The 21,730-nt window shown below is 41.0% G+C and overlaps 1 protein-coding gene across 2 annotated transcripts in view; it reads left to right on the forward strand.

The window, feature by feature from the left end:
- The first annotated feature begins 1,614 nt into the window (after positions 1-1,614).
- Positions 1,615-21,730, forward strand: part of mpp7a (membrane palmitoylated protein 7a) — a 62,999-nt gene continuing 42,883 nt past the window's right edge. The window contains exon 1 of one of the 2 annotated variants that reach the window (XM_040018790.1): positions 1,615-1,861. The gene's annotated coding sequence lies outside the window, so the exon portion shown is untranslated. Of the gene's footprint in view, positions 1,862-17,329; positions 20,989-21,730 lie in introns of those variants that run through there. The other variant, XM_040018792.1, reaches the window with a different exon arrangement.

Below are 21,730 nucleotides of genomic sequence, written 5' to 3' on the forward strand. Positions count from 1 at the left end.
ACTATGACGTCACTGATAAGTATTTGGAAAAATGACGAGTATATATATATATACATTAACTACAATTTTTTTACAGACCTGGCAACCTAGCTGCAACCGCTGCAACTACACACACCCCCTTTCTATGGCAACATCCGGGCCACAAAGCGACTGGAGTCCCCTCAAAACTTGCAAAAACGTGAATCTGTGTTGCTGCATCGGAGAAATTACTATTTTCTACCCAGAATTTTGATTTAATGCACGTGGCTCTTGTGGTCCTCCATACTGAATAAACGATTGTGAATAAATATCATGTTGACAGATCTGAGACTGCCAGTGACTTGTTCTCTCCTGACATCTAGTGGTTGTACTTTGACATCGCAGGTGATTTTCATCTAAGCGTCAGCAATCAATAAAACTGCACTACCTAAAACACGGTTTATGGTATACCACAAACGACTGGGAAGATTTTGAATGACAGACTTTCCTTTGTCAGATTAACAAATGAAACAGGGGCCATTTTTTAATTACTGTACTATTCTACTTTCAGTCGACTTTTTAAAAAATCTGTCTGTCAAAAATTTATGAAAGGGATATAGTAATGATAAAAAAAAAGACTAATCCAAACATAAATATATAAATCCCCAAAGGAATCGTTATGGACTATAATAAACGCGTACTACGTGAAGCCATTTCCTAACACAGAGTTTGACCAGGTTGTATTAAAGTTTCAGAGTGAGTAGCTGTCACAAGGGGGCTGCAGGAGTCCATTGTTCCCAGACAATGCAGCCCACATCATATCCCAAGCCCGAGGACAAAAGAAGCTGCAGTTAAGCATTTTGGCTCACAGTGCAAATTAATGTGGGGACAAGAGGCCACAAACAGGGGGTGTTTCTATTGTTAGCATATTTCAGGAACTTTTTCACACACGTCCAGTGTTGCGTGTGACCATGTGTATGATGTCTCTGAGCTATATTAAAATGGCATTAATTAATTAATATATTTATTTACGTATGTGTTTATTTGTTTTAGGAATAAAGCAGAATTAAATCAAATAACTTCTGGCCCTTCATTGGGCAACTTGTTGCTTTCTATCTTAATATGACCGATAGGGGGAGATATCACACCAGTTTTATGGCTCTAGTAGGAAAGGTACAAAAACTCACCTGAACACTAGATTCTTATGGGTTTTGATTTTCTAGTTTCGTTTTTTTCAGCTTTTTTTTTAAAATAGAAAAAACAAAACAAAAAAGTCCTACTATGATACTTGTCGATAAATGAAAATGAATTACTTCACTCCTTATGATTAAACCGGCACACATAACCTTTGCTTTGGACGCACTTCTGTAAATTTCCCATCAATGTGTCCATAAACATATTTCCTCAGCTACCTGATTTTTAATTGTAATTGTGCCTCCTTGCTTACTACGGAAAGGCAAGTTTACAAGGCGTTTGCGGATGACGGACAACGAAAACAAGCCAATTAAAATGTAGAATGAATCTCTGGACACACCTCGATAGAGCACTGACCAATGAACGAGCGGATGGGGTTGCCTGGGTGGTGAAAGCTCCGCGCGGCACAGATCTCAGAGCAGCTCTGTGTTGTTGCACGCCCTCCCGCTAACGCTGTGTCTAAATATACAAACCGCTTCCAAGTCAGCCCCTTGACAGAGCACTTTACGATTCTTGGAGAGTGGCACCGTCTGCCGAGGCGTAACGTTTTGAAAGCTCAGCACACACCGCAGAGAGCGGGGATGAGTTAAGGGTCTACAAAGGAAAGAACAGACGGTTTTAAAAGTGGGAAACAAAACCAGTGAAAAGTTTTGTCCTCGAAAGAACCAGTGGAGTAGCTACACCGTGGCCATTCAACTCCGAACTCCGAGTGAGTAGAACCATCACGTTATTTATCCTCACAGCTGTCAGAACAATGAAAACAAACTAATATATTTGTATTTAAAATAAAAGCTGCCGTGAATATTGCAGTGGTTCCATGGGGGAAAAGCGTAAGGCTATAGGTAGCGAGACTAGCCGTGTAACAGTGTAATAGAGGTGGAGCTGCTTTGTATGCGCTAACCTAACAGCGAACTTCTGTTGTTACCAACCTACAAAATATAAAAGTAACCACCTGGGACTTGTGCCAAATTTTACACGGTAAAATTGATTAATTCGAAGGAAATGTTAACCTCGTCCCCTTCTGTCGATATTATATGCGCAGTGAAATGTGAAATTCATTCCTAATATCGCCTTTTTAGTAAATACAATTTCACCTGACGGCTTTTCTTGTGTGGGGTTTCCGCGGGGAAGTGAACGCAGCTGCGTTGCAGGGCCCACAACAATGTTTCGAAATGACAGTGATAAGTTGTTATTAGTGATAGCAACATGCACGGCTACACGTACAACCTAATGACACGACACAGGTAGTCCAGCCTGGTAAAATACACACAAACCAAGCATAAAGACAACCTTTCCACAAGCACACACACCTACAACGTAAAGCTCCTTCTCCCTCTATCCACGCCTTGTAGTGTGCACAGAGGGAATACAGAGCCCTTGTGCCCTGCGAAGTCAAGTATGGTGACACGGAGCTTGACACTGGCTGACATCGCCAAGCCTCTGACTGGGCTGCCACACCGGGAGACTCAGCACTTGGCCAGCTGCCACCGCCTCCCAGTTCAGCCACTGGTTTTGCATATTTTGAATGTGCATAATCATGATCGAGCAGGTGTATGTGTGTTTTGTCTCACACAATTCCTTCATAATCCTTATTGCTATGCCTTCATATAATTATAGCTCACACCCTTTGTGCATCTTTACTTAAGAGTGCCTGATAGTCCAGAAGTGAAAGTATCTTCCTATAATGGGTTTCTTGAAGTGGCCAAAAGTCAAAGGGACCCAAGACACCAGTATAATTTGCCGAATTAAGCTGTTGTTTTCAATTCCTCTTATTCCTCTGAGTCCCTTGAAAGTTAAATTCTGCATAACCACTGACTCCAAATGTGGCTCTCATGTAAAAGAGGAAGTGCAGTGATGTTTGGAGGAAACAGTTCATTAAAAAGAAAGCTGGACTTCACTGGCAAACATCCCATTGAATTCAAGGGTTTTCCAAATTTAAATCAATGTCTAGGTGACTTAATTTCGAATAAACCTCTCACTGCTTGCTGGCAGGTAAAGTGCCTGAACTGTGTCCCATCACTCAGTAGTGATTTTGTTCGTATCCTTTTACCACATTTGTGGTGCTTTGGCTGAGAGTGAAAAGGGAAAAAAAAGACAGTAAGAGGATGACCTTCTTTTCCTCATGGTTCACTGCCACTGAGGGGACTTTCTGAAGAGCTGACATTCCTCTGTGTGGTTTAATCTACAGTTTTTTGGCCACCTATTATGCTCTCACTGGGAATAACCCAGCTTTTTTTTTTTTTTTTTTTTCAAATCTTGTCTAGAAAAAGGTAGGAGGCCTTTAGTCTGCATTCCAAATGGGCAGGAAAAGTCTCTCAGGAGACTTTGTAAGTATTTTAGTCAAGTTCATTACTCCAGCTTGTTTGTGAGGTCAGCAGTCGGGCATCATGACAGAGGGTTTCATTAAATCAGGTTTGTCATGGTTAGTGGGTTCAGGGACTCTTAGTGATGATTGAAGGGGTCAAGGTACAAATGTTTGCATCCTGGAAATTGACTGTGCAAATCCCTGCTGCCAGATGATTTTCTTTTGTTTTTTGTGCACATAGTTCTCTGGAGTGTGTATATGGGAGCAGCGGAGGTTAGGGTGGGGTCAAATGCTGTGACTCAGACGAGGCTCCGTGTAGGAGAGTTTGACCCGTGGTGGTTGCCTGAACAGGTGTCTCCGAGCTGCAGCTCTGCATAGCTCGCATTCTCAGGGTTTTGTTCCTGGCGTGGATGGTCACTGAGCTGGGGGAGGGAGATGTGGGAACTGAGAATGCTATGCATAGAAGGCTTAACTCCCAGAATTCACCCTGGCAACCTGCTGACAGAGACAAACGCTTCCTGTCCCTACACCAGCCTGGTCTGTGTTGATGAGAAACCTATCAGCAGCTCAGTACTGTGCCCACGGCCGGAGACAAAGCTGAGATTTGGTTCGGAACTGCTTGTCAGCAGGGAGGCTATTTTCTTGGGGCTTAAGGGTGGGTGGGATACAGTGGTTTAAGACTCTTAATCCAAGCATTAGTTTGGATTACTATCAGCTCTCAGAGTCATGGGAAATTGCCTTGTGTGAAGACAGTTCATTGGAGTTTGCCTGACCACTCTATGTCTGTCATGTATCTATGACTCTCTTGGGTGTCCTGTGGGAGATGCTTCAGGAGAATGGGGTACTGGGACTGTTGTTAATGCTGCAGGTTTTTAAGTATCCCGGAATCTTGTTCACAAGTGGGGGAAAGAGTGGACAGATGGATTGGTGAAGCATCTGCATCATCTATTCAGATTTTATGAGGAGAGAGCTGAGCCTAGAGGCAAAACTGTCAATTTGATTGGTCAGTTTAATTTCTGAGCTTTATCTCTGCCCATGAGCTAATGGTAGCAACTGAAAAACACTTATGCCTGCCTGGACTCACACCTGTTATACCTGTTGTTAGGCTGTGTTGTTAGGCTGTGTTGCGACATGCGTGTCGCCACATTTCTATAGCAGTTCTACCAGCACTGAGGGCGTGGTTACTTTCTGCAGTATTTTCCTGAACACTAGGTGTCACTACTCAGACAAAACCTTCACATCAGCGCTGCTGTACAATGAGAATAAGTTAAAACTGGAAGCAGAAGTCTCATTTTTTTCAAACTATTGCAATATCGTCCTCTGTATAATCTGTGAATCCACAAGCTTCTGTACTCGTGGAGCAATAAAATGTTAGTAAAAGCAGCTGCAGAACCTACATCTGCTTACAAAAACTGAGAGGTGCACGACAGGCTAAAATGACACCAAAATCTAGCTCTCACCAGTGGATGCTGCGTCACCCTTGTCGTACGGCGTCATTTGCGAAGGCAAGGCTGACAAGCTTCCCATCTGAGATAGAATCACAAGGTCAGCGTGTGAGGTGTTTCAGACATGGCCAAAGAGGAAAAAGACCCTTGGGCAGAGTCGGGATATACTTTGTCTCTCAGCTGGCTTGGAAACATCTCAGCATCCCCCGAGCAGAAGCCTGGTGTCACGGGAGAAGGAAGTCTGAGCAGCTGTGCTCATACACCAGTCTAAGCACAGCTGTAAGCATTTGACTTGGAAGAGAAACGCTGGGAAAATAAGTTTATTAAATAAGTGTTTCACAAATGTTTTCTTCTTAAACACCTCCAAGAATTGCTTATATTTAATATGAAAGGTAATAAATTAAGTCTAATTCAAGCAGTAGGCAGGTGTCTGCTAATTGTGAATGTTTGGAGTACAGTGTGCAGCTCCTCTGGCACTGAAGTGAAGCACAAGACTAAAAAATCCACAGAATCATGAGAAAGACATGGTGTTATTGTGGACTCTTTTAAAAGTCATTGTGTTTCAGCAGTACTTCCTCTTCATCAAGCGCTGTGTTCTCTTTGCTCAGGTCTTCGAGCACTGCCTTGTGGCAAACCTACTTTACAGCTGGCCATTTGCTAAACTTGGCATCATATGAAATATGAATACAAGTATGCTGTTTCACTAGCTTAATCCATTTATACAGTCTGAAGCCAGACTGATCAAAATATTTTTACACCTCGCATGTAGATTTGTCAAGGGTCTTATATAGCACATTTTCCATGATCGCACATGTTGCAACCCATGTTGTGAAATTGACAGCTGAGAAGTGATGAGATTGTTAAAGCTAGCTTCCCAGAACTAGATCAACAATTCTGACATCAGTGGAAGTGATCCTCTCTGACTCAGTCTGTTCTTACTTCATCACTGCTGTTGTTGTAATGATCCAAGCATCATGCATACTGAGAACAGGCTATCCAATGACACATCAGTCTCTCCATTCATTCATTCATTCATTCATTCATTCATTCATTCATTCATTCATTCGTTCATCCATCCATCCATCTACCCACCCCAGCCATTCTTTCATTACACCATTCATCCATCCATCTATTTATCCATCAGTCCTACTGTCTGTCTATAGTGACCATCTTTCTGTAATCTCTGAGTTTGCAGTGGACTTGTGAGCCTTCTGCCGCTCTGCCAATCCCAGATGGATACATTAAACTGATGTGCTCGTCAGGGTCCCTGGCAGGGGTCATGGTTGATGAGCATTAGTGATGCTGTGTTCTCATGCCCCTGCCTGCCTTGCAGAGGTGTAGAGTTTCTCTCAGTACCACCTAAGCCTCTGCTGTGCTGCGGTGGAATTAGCCCACCTAGCAGATGCCAGCTATCAGACACCGACGGTCAACTGCGTCACATTCCAGCCTGTGTACATGAAACGCTGCGCTCACTGTGCAGGCATGCAGCCCTCCTTACTCACTGCGGCCCATTTTTTGATGGAGAAAACAGAGAGACTGAATGAATGACAGCACTTAGTGAAAATAAGTTAGACCCTAAACCCTAAGGGAGAATGTCAAGCCATGTGCTACTGTGTAAAGGTCTAAACATGATTAGTAGGAAAGTGATATCTTGTTGTGGGATGCTGTTTTCTTCTCATTTAGGTCATAGGCAATTAAGACATGCACGTGTTCAGCTACATCTCTAACCTAATTTGATTTACATTTAAAGCCTTTGCGCTAATAGGAATATGTACAGTAAACTCTATATGCATGGTTTTCTTTTATAATTAGTTCAAAGACAATGTCGCACAGTCATGTAAAGACATGATGCATGTCTGTAAGAACTTGTGTGCAGTCAGTGAGGGCTAGAGGCAGAAGAGGGTACCCTTAACTGATGTCAGGCTTATTTGTCAAACGGTGTTTTATTGATGAGAGTTTTCCATGCGTGGCCCCTGCTTAGTGTTACTATGCCTGTTCCGCTTATGGCAGCGCCATGAATTATTCAGTGCGCTCGGGGCAAATAGAACTAAAACAGCCTAAACTGTGCGCTTGTTGGTGGTTTAGTTAAATAATGCAGTTTATGTAACTCTCTTTAAATGTGAACTTAATGACTTTTGTGGATCTGAATAGGAAGACTTTTGTTTTTGCTATTTGACCTGAAGGCTTCAAGTTTACTCCATCAGCATGACAAGCTCTTCGTCAACTGTCAGTGACGTTCACCACTGCTGTATTAATGGCCATGATATTTAGAGTGTTTGGAGCACTTAGTTACCAAACATTTGTCCTGTGACCCATGATTTCCTTGCTCGCCTTTACCTCTAACAGCAACTTGACAGTAACTTGAGCATTTGATTTAATTAATGTAAGGGTAATGTAACACCATTTATGATGCAACACGCACATAACACACTGATGTCAGCACAGTCTTCCTTGCTTGCTGCTGTGAGAGCATCAGATAAAACAGATAACACAAGCGAACATGACTTCTTTTCCTAAAACATTGCCTTCTTTTTTTTACATGGTGAAGGGTCCTGTAGAGCAAGGACACAAAATAAAGAGATTAAGTGAACTTAATGTTAATGTATTTCCTTTTTTCTGCTACCTTGGGCTTTCTGGCAAGGAATCTGAGTTCCACTACAACTGCTCTTGTTTTCTTAGCCGCTGATCATTTATATTAAACAGCATGAGGTGAGATGGGTTGCAAAGAAGTTTGCAGACTGCAGCAGTTGTGGAAAGGCTAAAATAACAGTTTCAATTGCATGACCTGTATGTGCTTCACCAATTGACTTGAAGAAGGGAATGAGTTAGGGTATCCATTGATGTGGGCTGCTATTGGCCTGCTAGATCTAAAGCTATTCATTCTGTAGTGGATCGGTGCATTTAAGTAAAGCATGTTTCATTTACTGATGTCACTCAAGATGTCTTCACCTTCTTGACCTTGCTGCATTGTTATCATTGATGTGATGAGTGGCAGGGGACTTAGTACTTGGGTATGCTCTCTGTGACTGTGGGTGGCATCTTGCACAGACCTCCAGAATGGTGCTGATTAGGCTAAGAGGTTTTTTCTCTTCTTTTTCTCCTGTTGCCTGTTTTTTGTCAGTTGGCAGGGACCCTTTCCAGAAAGCAATGCTGTTTTTCACGGGTACATCCCCCCTCTTTTGTGTGTGGGGTGTCTCAAGTAGTGTGAGCTGTAGTTCTCCACACTTGTTGCTGATGTCTCCTGCCACCTACTTCTGGCTGCAGGGGTAGCAATCTCAACTACACGCCAGTACATGTAAATCTTTGGAGGTCTGTGTGTGTGCGTGTGTGTGTGTGTGTGTGTGTGTGTGTGTGTGTGTGTGTGTGTGTGTGTGTGTGTGTGTGAATGCATGTTTTTGTCTCTGAGCTGGAAAGCATGTTCTCAGGCTTCTGTGTGTGTGTTTGTGTGTGCCTGTATCGGACAGGCATTCATTCATTCATCTTTAGCCCACGAGCCCCACTCTGTGTGTGTCTACTCCCTTGTTGCTCATTGAACACAATTAGGGCAATTCGACTGTGAATAAACCCTTCACAAGAGTCTAATAGGACTATTAACTATGCAATCTTCACTCTTTGATGACCCACATGATAAAGGCTATTCAGTCTAAATGATGGCAGACAAAGGGACAAAGGGATTATAAACTATTTAAACCAGCAGGGCAGTGTGCTACGCTCTGAGCTCTGTTAGTCTTTTTTGTGAGAGAAGGTTTGGTGAGACCTGGAGAGAAAATAACCCTAATTCTTTCTCAATATAAGGATTACACAAGTGAATAGTCAATAGGAAAACCTACATGTTATACGCACCACAGTAGGACTTGGAAAAACTAAATTATTTCGCACTGAGCTTATGTGACTACAGCTGTGACTGCTACAGTGTTTTAATGACTGTTCTGGGCTGATATGAACTGTAGCTTCCTGCATGTACAGCATGTTTCTTGTGACTTTGTATGCTTCTGTTGTTTTCTGCAGTGTTGTTTGGTAAATTTGACCCATGTCCCTTTGTTTTCTAATACTAATACATTGTTGTTTCATGCTGCTGTTATCTAAACAGGTTTTGCCACATTGAACCTAAACTGCCTTCACATTGCATACATGATTCAAACCAGCAGGAATGACTGCCTCAGCCTAACATTTCCACCAGCTGAAATGAGGTTGGTTTTTTGGGTTTTTTTTTGGGAACCATCCTAAAATGTAAACAGCTGTAAGCACTCCCTGCCGCCTGTGACACAGAACCCTCATATCAAAGCACCGCTAACTTAGCTCACCACTAATTGCTGAGTAACCTTTGACTGTATTTTCTTTTTTTTTTTTTGCTCTGGTGAAATCAAAGTATGATATTTATAGTTTGCTTTGGATTGTCAGTTGATAACAGCAGGCGTATGGTGTTCATGGAGCACCGTGTGTTGGTGCAGTTGACTCTCTCTGGCGGCACCATAATGCAGCTGTTAGTCTATTTAGATTTGAATAGAGTTTGAATAGATGTGCAGTGTGGGGATAGGGTTTGGGTCACATGGTTGCTTTATGATAATGAAACTTGTTCAGAGAGTTTTGATTGATATTATACTACATCACTTGAGATCTCCTTAACTTGTTTCTGTATTTCAGCTTTCTATTCAGAAGTGCTTGTATAGCAGCACAGTGGTATTAAGGTAGTGAGTAGATTTGTGACCTCCCAATCAGATTGCATGCTCTTTTGAAAGGCCAGGTTTCTTTAAGGAGGGATGCTTGGCATTGTTAGTATTAGTTTTCTATCTGAATGCATACAGAAAAGTTTGCCTCCATTTTAAAGGTTTTTTTTTCATGCTAGCAGTCAGCTAAAATTCCCCCCTCACATATTTTCTTATTAATTACAGTCTTTAATAATTCCCACCACCCAGTGACTGCCTAATGGAGTTTAGTGTCCTTTGTCAGAGGCAAGTGAAAAAATCTGCCAGTGGAACAAGTGAAAAATCTCTAGTTTTTCTATAGTTTCAAGATTCACTGTGCTTGATCCATTATTTGAGAACCTCTGCGACAACATGAAATACACATTAAAATAAAAGCATATAATTGGACATCGTACTGACCCAGGTACTGCTGGTTTTCCCTGCAAACCCAACCTTTAACAGTTGGTCATTATAATGGCTCTTTCTCTGTCCACTCAGTTTCCTCTCTTATTTCCGGGGTCGTTGGCACCAGAGGGACACAAAGCAGCTCTTTATTTGTCTGTTTTCGAGTTGCCTCTTCAGCTAATCTGACTGACCATCAGCAGCAGCTTCTGTCACAGGGAAAGACAGAGAAAAATCCTGAGAGACAGTGAAAGAGGGGTTGGGGTGGCATGAGGGGTGATGACTGGACCATTTGGCATCCAGTGAACAGAGGAGTATTGTGTGCCAGTGAGCCACTGTAGAACAGCTTGCTTCTTTCTTTCTTTCTTTTTTAATACAGGAGGACAGTGGTGTTAAATCTCCAAAACATCATAAGGGAATCTGCCAGGGATACATTTACCAACAATACACCTCAACCCAAGATTCTCAGAAGCAGTTGACAAGACAAGACTATGATATGCATATAAGAAAAGCTGCTTTAGTTCTCAGTTAGGTTTATGTGAAGTAGCTGTTAAAGGAGAACAAAAGAATTTACTGGAGATGTTTTGGCCACTTATTAATCTGTCGTCCCAAAGGTCAAGGCCAGTGTGGAGGAAAAGATTTTCCCTTAAACTTCATTTAGTGATGCAATTTTTTGGTGTTGACAAATAAATATGAAGCTGTAACTTGATCTCTATGAATAGACTGGACTATAGAGTTGGTATTTGATCAAGAATGAAAAAAATCGTCCTTCCTTTCTCTTGATGACCTCCAGATGCTGGCAGAGAAGGGAACTTTGGAAGTTAAGCTTCCAAAATGTTTAAACAGATGAAAGTTCGCGTTTTTAAATTGAGATACAAATCACCTAAAACTTTGTCTCTAAAATTGTTAAAAAGTGACAAAAAATTGTCTTTATCTGATTAGTTAAACAGATGAACTGTTCATTTTAAGCGTATTTTGTTGAATCCAATTGACGTCCCTTTCTCTGACCTATAGGCAAAATCAGTAATGGCACTGCTATCAGTTAAAATCTTATTGATATCCATCTTAAGTATCAAAGAAATCTTTTCACAACAACCTAGACATGTGTCCTCCTTCATTAGTACCTTTAATGTATTTCAGTAGACACCCCATCACACGAGAAACCTGTGAGACAGATGCTGGAAAGGATTGTTTTAGTTTTACTGGTTTTGACTACACTTTCAGTGGTTTCAGCGAGGGCTAGGTTCTGACGCTAACAGCACTCGAATGTGTGAACGTTGTAACCACATCCAGCTGACTATGCTTCGACTTCAAAAGACCAAACTGCAGTGTGAAAAAATGCTATGACCTGTGATATTTCAGTATGTTGTTACTTACACCACTTTTGTTTATTTCCTTTCTTTATGTCCTTAACTGGAGAAGTTCATACAAGTTCCTAATGGTGCTGAAAACTGTATTAAGGGAACAGAAAGCAGTAGCTACTGATAGAGGAGAGGTGTGTAGACCATAGAGTCGATATAAAAAATGACAGGAACTACTATGACATCACCTCCTGGTTAAGAGACTCACAGCAGCTTAGTATTATCGCTGCTGGTTTTTTGGAACCAGATCTAGGGCTGGGCTATATCATACCGGTGTAATGTTGGGCAATGATAGGAAAATGAAATATTGCGATAGAACATTGGTAAAATGCACATGCACAGTGCCTTTGTTTACATACCCACATGGCGGCGACGCAGAATGAGGAGAGCGAAAGCGGATCGTTAAATGAAACTGATGAACCAGAATTGGTTTGTAAAAATGCTGCAACTTCAGTGGTGTGGAACTGGTTTAGCTTTCGTCCATCAGATACACAACAAAGCACTATTTTTGGTAGAGCATGCTAGCAGGGCGTCGTTATTACCATGTTTTTTTTGGAAAATACGGCACACTTAAAATCGATCCTTTGATATTTCTGAAAATCGACAGTGCCCCTTATAATCCCGTGTGCCTTATGTATGAATTCTGGTCGTGTTTACTGACCTCGAAACGATTTTATGTGGTACACGGCGCTGGAAAATCTGTCAAATGTTTTAGTACAACTTTGCTAATCTACGAACCCGCACAGCTTGATGGATTGTCGGAGCATTACGGCTATTGTAGGCAGGTGCCTCACGGAGTGATACATACTGTGCTTCAACATAATATTACCGTATTGTGTGTGTATAACCGCTTTTTAAGTTTTGTGGATATTATACATGGTTATGCTGAGGATATGTCGGCCAGTTTCCACTGGAAACGCCTTTTGGTTAAACTGTCAGCAAGGAATTTGCATTTGCACTGCAAATTTTTTATATAACTTTAATGCACATAAAAAAGCTGCTTGTTTAAGTGAAAATACATTGATGGGTTTTTTTTTGCACCAATAAAGTTGAGGAGTTATAAAGTATTTTGTCTAGTGTCAATTATATCGTCAGTTATATCGTTATCGCAAATTTTCAAATGTATATCGTGATAAATATTTTTGGTCATATCGCCCTGCTCTAACCTGATCTTACCTTATTTGGACCAGATGGTAGAAGTTAGAGGTGGGAATCACCATACAAATTCAAATTCAAATTTTATTTGTCACATACACAGTCATACACAGTACGATATGTAGTGAAATGCTTAGACAACTGCTCGTGACCTAAAGAAAACAAAAAAAGGCTATGAATAAGATAGGAAATAAATATGAAAAAATTAAAAAGGGTAAATTTAACTAGGAAGGAATAAAATATAAATTAAGGTTAAAAATGAAATAACTGTACAACACAAATTAGAATGAAGGGTAAATTTAACTGGGAAAGAATAAGATAAAATATATAAATTAAAGTTGAAAATAAAATAACTGTACAACAAAATACACAATATAGAACTATATAAGAATGTATGAAGAAATATAAATAAATATATACACAATAACAGCAGCTGTACAAGTATTAACTGGAAATGAAGAATATAATGTCCAGTGTTGTGCAATCCACATTATGTCTTGTGCAGTGCAAATATGCTTAAAGTGATTAAGTGATGAAGTGAAAACAATGTCCAGAATGTCCAGTGTGTGTGTAAGAACCATATGTGTGGGTCAGTACTGTGTGGTGGTGTGATTGAGAGACCGTATCGCCTGCGGGAAGAAGCTCCTCCTCAGTCTCTCTGTGTTGGTCTTCAGGGAGTGGAATCGCTTTCCTGACCTCAACAGAGAGAACAGTCCGTTGTTGGGATGGCTGAGGTCCTTCACGATCTTCCTGGCCTTGGTCCAGCACCACCTGCTGTAGATTGAGTGCAGGTCAGGGAGCTCGGAGCGGATGGTGCGCTCAGCTGATCGCACAACCCTCTGTAGAGCTCATCTGTCCTGCATGGTGCTGTTCCCGAACCAGGTTAAGATGTTTCCCGTCAGGATGCTCTCTATGGTGCACGAGTAAAAGTTCCTGAGCACCTTGGAGGGCAGTTGGAAGTCTCTCAAGCGTCTGAGGTGGTAGAGACGCTGACGGGCCTTTTTCACCACGGTGTTGATGTGACAGGACCATGACAGATCCTGCGTGATGTGAACCCCGAGGTATTTGAAGCTGGCCACTCTCTCCACTGGACACTCGTTGATGACGGGGGTCTGGTAGTTCCTCTCCTGCTTAGTGCTGAAGTCCACTATCAGCTCCTTTGTCTTACTGACGTTTAGAAGGAGGTTGTTCCTCTGGCACCAGTTCTCCAGATTCCTAATCTCCTTCAGGTAGGCCGTCTCGTTGTTATCAGAGATCAGGCCCACCACGACGGTGTCGTCAGCAAACTTGATGATGGTGGTGGAGCTGGTAGTGGCCACACAGTCATATGTGTACAAAGAGTACAGCAAGGGGCTCAGAACACACCCCTGGGGGGCTCCAGTGCTGAGAGTGGTGGAGGCTGAGACATGTCCACCCATCCTTACTGCCTGTGGTCTGCCAGCTAGGAAGTTGGAGATCCACTGACACATAGATGAGCTGAGTCCCAGATGCTCCAGCTTGGTGGTGAGTGTGGAGGGAATTATGGTGTTAAATGCAGAGCTGTAGTCTATGAAGAGCATTTTAACATAATTCCCCCTTTTAGTGTCCAAGTGAGTAAGTGATGTGTGGAGGAGATGAGAGATGGCATCGTCTGTGGAACGATTTGGACGGTAAGCAAACTGTAATGGGTCCAGTGTGTCTGGTACATCCCACAATACGATATTATCACAATACTTAACGCACGATACGATATTATTGCAATTTTTAAACATATTTTGTGAAATTCAGATTCTGTACATAACGGTAAACTTTATCAATATTCATTTTATCTAATATCAAAGTCTCACACTCAGTCTCTCATTTCAGTCAGTTTTATTGTTGACAAACTGAACGGTTTGTATTACAGTCTAGTCCAACTTAACTGAATGCAACCATCTGGTACAATTATAGCTATTCTGAACTATGAAATTTATGAAAACTATGCAGCCCATTCAGCAACTGAAGAATTTGAAAGTAAATTAAAACAAAATATAATTTTACATTAAATAAAAAAGTTTTAAACTTAATTAAAATAAAACATGTCTTAAATTAAAATAAGTAAACTGTCATGTTTATTGCTGCCAAAAAAAAAGTTAAACACATTTGGACAGTGAAGGAATCTCAGGAATCAGAAAAAGGATCAACATGCTCTGAAGTCAGAGCATGTTCCAGTCCACAAAAACTTTTTTTGTAACAAAATATCGATTTCTGCTGTCCCTGTATCGATACATTATTAGCAAACAAAATATCACGATACTACACAGTATCGATTTTTTCCCCCACCCCTAGTAGAAGTTATCATCAGTAAAGTGTACTAAAACAAACATTAGGACATCTATTGGTGCCAATTAGGACTAAGTAACATTCATCAGTAACAACATCACTACAACTCATAATATTTATCAAATTATTACACTAATAAAGAGTCATTAGGCACTAACATCAAACACAGTTTTGAAAAGCAGTTCAGTGACTCCATTTAGTGTAGTTGAGGCCTAGTACACAGCGATTGGCTACAGCTGCCTGTAACCCATTATTGCATGTATCTTCGCTTGATACATGACACTCCAAAGTTTTATATCTAATCAGAATCTTAGTTAGAAAACTGCACGTTTTTCATTTTCCCAGACCTTAGATAGAGCTGAGTTTTCAAAGCTTCAACAGAGCTGCTGGCATTTAGACTGCAGAGCAACATCAGTAAACACTAAGGAGTGTCTAAGCAACTGTGAAAGTGCTTTTGAGTAACTGTGTGTATGCATCACCAAGTGTATTGTGCACACTTTGGTAAATTTGCTTGCATGTTAAAGGTCACTCATCAGTTTGCTCTTTTCTTGTCAATAACATCTGTGACAGCAGTGTGTACTCTGTGTAGTGCACTCTTGTTCTGCACAATAAAACGTGGGAAATTCCGGGTGCAGACACCAAGCAGGCCCTTTGCCACATCATTAAGCTTTTGACTTTCACCATTGATTCACACACATCCTCTTTCATCCCTAACAGTTCTTTTAAAGCTGGGGAAGCCTAATAACGCTTAGAAAATGCTTTAGTTCATCTATGTGATTTGAACAGACGGGAGTGTGAATGGGTGAAGTGAATGGCTCGTTGCGTAACGAGGTATTAGAACATCTAGCCTGGCCATCATCCACAGAACTAGGGATCATCACTGGTGGCACTCAGCAGTCCACCGCCTCTCTGAGGCTGTCAATGGTTTTTTAGGTTTTCATTTTTAAAACAAAAGTTTCAGCTCGATACAGTGAGGTTCTGCCATGTTCACCACCCAGGCAACTTCTTTCAGCTTTGCGTTTATAGCAAAGATAACGGCCAGGTACTCCTCCACTATTCCATTATCTGGACTTTTTCAGCCAAAGGAGGTTATTTCCAAGAAAAAACTTTATCTAGAAACATTCAACATGTGTCAGAGGTTTGCAGCGATAGCAACTCCCATTTGCACTTGGAGAAATATGTGGTTAGATGGTTTGAATATGTTGGATCCAAAGTAAAGTTTTAAGGTTGTTTTTTCTCTTTGGTGTGTGCCAGCTGATACCAGCTTTAGTTGGAAACTGATTTTATTTGTTTATTTAGCATTCTCAGGGGTCTTGAACTGGGTAGTTTTCCTTCTTACTTGTGCATGACTTCCCAGTAAAGCCCAAAATGTGGTTTCACTAATACAAGGTTTGTGTGTTGAATGAGGAAAAGCTGAAAAGCAGCATACACCAGCACAGCTCAACACAATTTTAGTTGCATTTTTGAACAGAATAACCGCTGGTACCTGTCAGACATCTCTGATGAAGTTCATAGAAAGAACTAATATGCAGGTACAAAATAAACTGGCAGTTGGGTGGTCAACAGGAAATGTTATACTTTGACCAAGCAATCACAGGCCTAAAACTATAAACATCAGACATTAGGAATCTAATTAGGAAGCAACAGCAGGAATTATACAAAGCACAGTGGGTCTCATTCACAGTCGATATGCACAAATCTGAGTTTAATCTGCAGTTCATTGTTATTTTCACACCTTAATTTGTTCATATTCAACAAACTGATTTAAAACTGCCTCAGACCATGTGCAACAAGAATCTTATCTTTCATTAAAACTGACTTTCAACCTTGTTTAATGTCCTCACGTACTATCACAGATGTCCAGAATATCCCATAATATGGATGTTTTTTAGTAACTTTCTCTTATTTGGTTGACAGATCAGGTGTCCCTTGTAGGGCTGGGTATCGTCACTGATTTCTAGAATCGATTTGATTCTGATTCACAAGGTCCCGAATCAATTCGATCCACAATTCGATTCAATTCCATTTGTATCTGGGAAATTTTGCCTCAGACAGTCAGAAATGTTATAATTCAGATCAGTACATTTACATATTTTTGTATCTATAAAAAGGAAGCTGACACTCGCAAGACTTTATCAAAGGTGTAAGCATCACAGCAGAGGCCTTTGTGTCAAAGTAGCTGAAGATAAAACACAGAAAAAGATGATGGTGATTTTCCTGGCCTGGGATTTTATAAAAATATTCTGCAGTAGATCAAAAACGAAAGAAAACCATTAATCAACATATGAACATTACCGTTTCAATTTGTTCAGTAGCCCATTGAACAGCAGAAATTAGGTTTTCTTTTCGGAAGTAAGTAAAAGGAAAAAAACAGCGGCCGACAGCGCTGTAAACAACGGCAGTCTTGTGCGTTGAAGTATTGTGTTCCTGCTCTCATTCACTGTTTTAGCTGTTTGGTGGTTGTTGACATTTTGTGAGGTTTCACCTGAGATTCTGGCATTTCGGGCAAAATAAATTTATATTAAAAAATCGATTCAGGATTTTAATGAATCGATATCACGTTATCCGAGCTAGAAACGATTTTAATCGATAAATCGATTATCAAAACCCACCCCTACTCCCTTGTCCACCTTGGACCTTCTTGTCCTCCTCAGACTCTGAGCCCGAGCTTGCTTTTTATTTGGAAGCTTTGGAAAGCGGTTCCTTTTGTGGCTTCCTCCTAGGACACTATTGTCTAAATTTCTTCAGTTGGTCTTTCTCCTGCTGTCTTGCCTTAACAGGCTTCTCTCTTACAACATCACTGCCACTTTCTTTCCTTCACCTTGAGGTAAATCTGTTTGCTCATACAGTTAAATGGAGACATGAAAATGCTGATTGCACTATCCTGTTGGTTTAGAATTATGCTGATTCACTAATGCATTTGCATTTCATGAATCTGACAGTAAATTTGTATACGCACTTATTTTTTTATGCAAAATAACATCATTTCTATGCACACATTAGTGAATGAGGTCTATTGCACTGACAAAGACTGAGAAAAAACACACTTATTACACATAACAGTTAAAGGGCCAATCAGACACAAGTGAACTCAATCAAGACAGTATCAAGGACAGAAAAGGAATAAAGAAGGGAACTAAAAACACAAACGGGAAAACAAACCTTGGAAATAAAACAAGGATAAGCTAAGAGAGGGACCAATGATGTAACCAAATTACAGTTTTCCTTCTCATTGAGAAAACACTCATAAAACTAAGCAGGACAAGAACTAAGAATTAACACAAAGGAAGAAAAACTATGGATTAGAACAGAGACCATGTTTAATTACTAAGGCCAAGACAGGTTGAATTCCCTTCAGCAGGCAGGAGAAGTGTTTACATGTTCAGTTCTATTTAACCCTCTAACCTTGTAACTTAATCTGAAAGGTAGAAAGGACCTACACCTAATTACACAATCCTCTCTGAGTTCACAGTAAAACATGCTTACAGCATGTAGAAACCTTTTGTAAAGCTTTTTTTGAAGCTTGAGAACTTTTTTCTTTTATAATTGTAGACTAAGTAACCTGTATCCACACAGCTCCGATTTCACTAACAAAGCAACAGGACGATGGGAGCCAGGCTGCGATGGAAACTGATCCCATTTTGCTAGAGTGGAGGAGGAAGTGCCGGCTGTACGTCATTGTGTGTGTGGAATGTGGAGGAGTGTGGGGATGAGAGCACTTCAGAGAGTGGGATGAAAAGGGTTGGGAGACGGGAGAAATTAATGGAGATATGTGTGTTGGATTCTCTGTGTACCTGATTAGCTGCTGACAGGTGCTGCTTAGGCACTTAGAATGGCTGTCGTAGACAAAAGGGATCATTATTGTCTCTCAGCTCAGACGGCTCAGCACCGTCTGATAGATGTGACAGGACACTGAAGGAAGCTGCAGCTGATTATTTCTGATTAATTCTCACAGGAACACTGAATATATGGTCTGAATATTTAGTTCAAGCACATCAGTGAGAGAGTCAAAGTCCCCCGAACATGATGTTAGAGTTTGGTCTTTGAAAGACTTGTGGTTTTAAATGAGGTGAGTCATGTTTAGAGTTGGGGCACCACTCTGATAATCAATTGAGGCATTGTTCTCCCTGCTTATACCTCCTCTTTCATTTGCAGTAACCAAAGCCAAAATCTGTTGCGTTGCCAGGAAAAATAGAGGTCATAAACACTGCTGTTTTTCATTTATCAGTCTAATATTTTCCCGTACTGCATAACATGAATGTCGAGGAATGTGCTAGCAGGCCTTCTGATCTACCACCCTGACTTCAGCTGATGCACTGCTGCACCGATCTGTTTCCCCTGTTCACTGCCTCAGGTGAATTCTCTCACTTTCCCAGCACTAGAAGCTAAATTCTATGTGAATACCCTGTTTGTCTATCTCCTTAATCCCAACAATGTCTTTGAGTCTAGCCCATAATTGCATGTAAGAACTCGCCCGGTTTTGGTTTTGTTCTCATTCAGTTCTGAAGTACCAGCAGCAAGACAGTCATTGCAAACAGAGGCTTATGTTGAAATACATGGCGGTCTGTGGTTTCCGTTCCGCAGATTAAAAGCTCTCGACAATATGAGGTGATACAAAAATTAGAGGTCATGGTTTCTAGAAATATATTTAATTTGGCATTGTTCGGCTATTGCCTAAAGCATGTTACTATCCCCCCCCCCCCCCCCCCCCCCCCCCCAAAAAAACGTTTCTGCTAAACCTGCACAGGCACATGTGAATTGATTCAACATCAACTGATACATCATGTCTGATCTTGAGTCTAATGAATCAAATGTTTTGTAGAGCCAAATAGTTGTTGAGATTTTTTTTCTCGTCCTAACTAACTGAAGCCTTTCGTTGAATTACTAAATAAATAAATTGGTACTCTCTTTCTGGCCAGACACGTGGCAGCAGTTCTGCTATCATTTTGTTTGTATTTGACAACATAAAAATGCAGAAAATGTACACTTTAGTTTTATGACTGCTAGTGAAAGTTGTTTTCTTTATAAATAACTCTCTCACTGAACTAACACAGCCAATCTCAACATGTGTGTGCTTCCTGCTCATATTGCCCTCATATTAAATCATTTTTTGCTTTTTAAAGAACTTATTTTAGCATTGTACTCAACAACAAACAAATCCTCCTAACAAAAAAAGTAACTTCAAGGGCCAAAGTGCATTCACGCCAACATGCAGGCCACAAGCAGGGATGATGTGGGCTGCAAGTGACCCCTGGGTTGCGAGTTTGAGACCCCTGATCTACATTGTTGTGCCTACTACATTTATATCTCACATCACCTTATACATGAAATCTAAATTAATTTACAAAACCAGTGTTTTCCCACACATTGACTTAACTTTGATGGGCCTGCCCAAGTAAAGTGGCAAATCATGTTACTACGTTTTTTGTTTTTTTTAATCCATCTGGAGGACCATTGCCATATGCGATGATACATTCTTGGATACTTTTATTTTTGCAGTTAGTCTCGTTTTATGACTAGAAACCGGCTTTCAGGCCATTTCAGGTCGTTATTCTGTCTGCACTTAGTATCATTCATCTGCAAAAAACATCTTGTTCCATTGTAAGAAGTACCTGAACTCCACCTTCATGGACCAAAGCTGGTCGCTCCAGGATGGTAGTGCTTCATCTGCTCTAAAGTAATGCCGTCACCAGCTAAGCAAAAATGTAAATCTGTAGGAAACTCCCAACTATCACAACCAAAATCTGTGATGGTCTCTATCAGCCTGAGACATCAGAGCAAAGATTTAGTGAGACAGTAAGCCTTGGCGCCCCCATGCACTCACCCTCATGCACACATGCTGTATTAAACCGCAGGTTGACCTGTGTGTGTTGGTAATTTGGAAGGTGCTGATTGCTGACACTCCATTATGGCTGCTGTCACTCTGCCAGGGGATAGCTATGGTGATACTCCCATTCTCACAGCCAGTGTCTGTGTGAGACGCCGCCCTGCAGTAGAAAAAGCTGCATTTGCAGTCTCCAAGGTTAAGCTTCTGCTCGTGGATATTTTATGACACAGCACAATTGATTCTATAGATCTGTGCCATCTGCTCATGTCTGATGCCTTGGTGATGATATCGTTTTGAAAACGTGATCTGCTGGAAGGATTGGACTCACGTGGTGGCACACACAGTAGCATTGTAGGTGAGTTTTTTTTTGTTTGTTTTTGTTTTTGTGTTGTCTGTCTACAGTACATTTTCATTTTCCACGTTATACTAAGAGCGAGTTGCTTGTTGCCCTGGTGGTACTACCCTGATCGTGGCAGCCTGGCTGACAGTTGTTTTGCTGCCCCCAGAGGAGCAGCTTTGGTGTAATACAGTATTTTCTGCCACCAAAGCTTCCCACACACCATCTCACCACCTTTGTCCATCTGCTCGATCAGACTTTCTCCATCTGGTATGAAATAAAGCAGAGTCAACCTCAGCAGGGTTACTGCTGTGTACGACATGTCATGTTTTCTGGTTCTGTATCCACCATTTAGGGACAACCAAACACAATCTTAGTGTACTGAACTTGTGGGCTATGTTGTCTCCAGGTTAACGACATCCGTCACAGTCTCCAAGGTACATTTTACCTGCATGCCTTTTTAGTCTAAATGAATTACAGTCCGGATCCAAAGTTTCCCATTTTTTTTGGAAAAATGGCAAATATTCATATTTAGCATGGTGGGAACTTAACAAGGTTCCAAGTAGAGCTTCAACATTCAACAAGAAGAAATGAGAGTGAGACAAAACATTTTTTTGAGCATGCAATTTATTGAAAACAACGCTTAAACTGAAGCAGGCTCTTTTACAGCTGATCAAAAGTTTAGGACCACACCTCAAAAAACCCTGTAAACCCCCCAAAACAGAAATCAAAGTTCCAAACATGAACTCAGTAATGAGTA

This window comes from Simochromis diagramma, unplaced genomic scaffold, assembly GCF_900408965.1.
Source record: "Simochromis diagramma unplaced genomic scaffold, fSimDia1.1 OVJJ01000717.1, whole genome shotgun sequence".
Taxonomy (NCBI): Eukaryota; Metazoa; Chordata; class Actinopteri; order Cichliformes; family Cichlidae; genus Simochromis; species Simochromis diagramma.